Here is a 2,500-nt window from a genome sequence, read left to right as displayed (position 1 = left end):
CCTGCTGGAGGTCCAGGTCCATGCCCGATGTGAGTAGCAGCAGGGCCAGCGCGCCCAGGAGCACATCTTTTTCGACCGTAAAGGGAGACAGGAGGCCGACTCACTGCCTCGGCTAAATGGAGAGGGAATTTCAGAAGGGCCAGGGCACAAGCATGGACCTTTTTCAGCTGTAAGGGAGGCAAGAGCAAGGTGTGATGTAGGTCCCCGGGGCCTGCTGGAGGTCCAGGTCCATGCCCGATGTGAGTAGCAGCAGGGCCAGCGCGCCCAGGAGCACATCTTTTTCGACCGTAAAGGGAGACAGGAGGCCGACTCACTGCCTCGGCTAAATGGAGAGGGAATTTCAGAAGGGCCAGGGCACAAGCATGGACCTTTTTCAGCTGCAAGGGAGGGAAGAGCAATGTGCGATGTAGGTCCCCGGGGCCTGCTGGAGGTCCAGGTCCATGCCCGATGTGAGTAGCAGCAGGGCCAGCGCGCCCAGGAGCACATCTTTTTCGACCGTAAAGGAGAGAGGAGGCCGACTCTCTGCCTCGGCTAAATGGAGAGGGAATTTCAGCAGGGCCAGGGCACAGGCATGGACCTTTTTCAGCTGTAAGGGAGGCAAGAGCAAGGTGTGATGTAGGTCCCCGGGGCCTGCTGGAGGTCCAGGTCCATGCCCGATGTGAGTAGCAGCAGGGCCAGCGCGCCCAGGAGCACATCTTTTTCGACCGTAAAGGGAGACAGGAGGCCGACTCACTGCCTCGGCTAAATGGAGAGGGAATTTCAGCAGGGCCAGGGCACAGGCATGGACCTTTTTCAGCTGTAAGGGAGGCAAGAGCAAGGTGCGATGTAGGTCCCCGGGGCCTTTTGTCGTACCATAGGCACGAGTGGTGTGTGTGTGTGGCAAAGACTTTCTGCGCAGTGTCCCAGGGGCACGGGGAAAGGTTGTTGTACCATAGGCACGAGAAAAGTTGTCGTACCATAGGCACGAGAAAAGTTGTCGTACCATAGGCACGAGTGGTGTGTGTGTGTGTGGCAAAGTGCTACTGAGCGGTGTACCAGGGGCAGGGCGAAAAGTTGTTGTACCATAGGCACGAGAAAAGTTGTTGTACCATAGGCACGAGAAAAGCTGTCATACCAGGGGCACGGAGGAAAGTTGTTGTACCATAGGCACGAGAAAAGTTGTCGTACCATAGGCACGAGGAGAGTTTGTGTGGCAAAGTGCTACTGAGCGGTGTACCAGGGGCACGGCGAAAAGTTGTTGTACCATAGGCACGAGAAAAGTTGTCGTACCATAGGCACGAGAAAAGTTGTCGTACCATAGGTACGAGGAGTGTGCGTGTGTGGCAAAGTGCTACTGAGCGGTGTACCAGGGGCACGGCGAAAAGTTGTTGTACCATAGGCACGAGAAAAGTTGTTGTACCACAGGCACGAGAAAAGCTGTCATACCAGGGGCACGGAGGAAAGTTGTTGTACCATAGGCACGAGAAAAGTTGTCGTACCATAGGCACGAGGAGAGTTTGTGTGGCAAAGTGCTACTGAGCGGTGTACCAGGGGCACGGCGAAAAGTTGTTGTACCATAGGCACGAGAAAAGTTGTCGTACCATAGGCACGAGAAAAGTTGTCGTACCATAGGTACGAGGAGTGTGTGTGTGGCAAAGTGCTACTGAGCGGTGTACCAGGGGCAGGGCGAAAAGTTGTTGTACCATAGGCACGAGAAAAGTTGTTGTACCATAGGCACGAGAAAAGCTGTCATACCAGGGGCACGGAGGAAAGTTGTTGTACCATAGGCACGAGAAAAGTTGTCGTACCATAGGCACGAGGAGAGTTTGTGTGGCAAAGTGCTACTGAGCGGTGTACCAGGGGCACGGCGAAAAGTTGTTGTACCATAGGCACGAGAAAAGTTGTCGTACCATAGGCACGAGAAAAGTTGTCGTACCATAGGTACGAGGAGTGTGCGTGTGTGGCAAAGTGCTACTGAGCGGTGTACCAGGGGCACGGCGAAAAGTTGTTGTACCATAGGCACGAGAAAAGTTGTTGTACCACAGGCACGAGAAAAGCTGTCATACCAGGGGCACGGAGGAAAGTTGTTGTACCATAGGCACGAGAAAAGTTGTCGTACCATAGGCACGAGGAGAGTTTGTGTGGCAAAGTGCTACTGAGCGGTGTACCAGGGGCACGGCGAAAAGTTGTTGTACCATAGGCACGAGAAAAGTTGTCGTACCATAGGCACGAGAAAAGTTGTCGTACCATAGGTACGAGGAGTGTGTGTGTGGCAAAGTGCTACTGAGCGGTGTACCAGGGGCACGGCGAAAAGTTGTTGTACCATAGGCACGAGAAAAGTTGTTGTACCATAGGCACGAGAAAAGCTGTCGTACCAGGGGCACGGAGGAAAGTTGTTGTACCATAGGCACGAGAAAAGTTGTCGTACCATAGGCACGAGGAGAGTTTGTGTGGCAAAGTGCTACTGAGCGGTGTACCAGGGGCACGGCGAAAAGTTGTTGTACCATAGGCACGAGAAAAG

Source organism: Maylandia zebra, unplaced genomic scaffold (assembly GCF_041146795.1).
Source record: "Maylandia zebra isolate NMK-2024a unplaced genomic scaffold, Mzebra_GT3a scaffold34, whole genome shotgun sequence".
Lineage (NCBI taxonomy): Eukaryota > Metazoa > Chordata > Actinopteri > Cichliformes > Cichlidae > Maylandia > Maylandia zebra.
Note: the sequence above shows the minus strand (reverse complement) of the source record.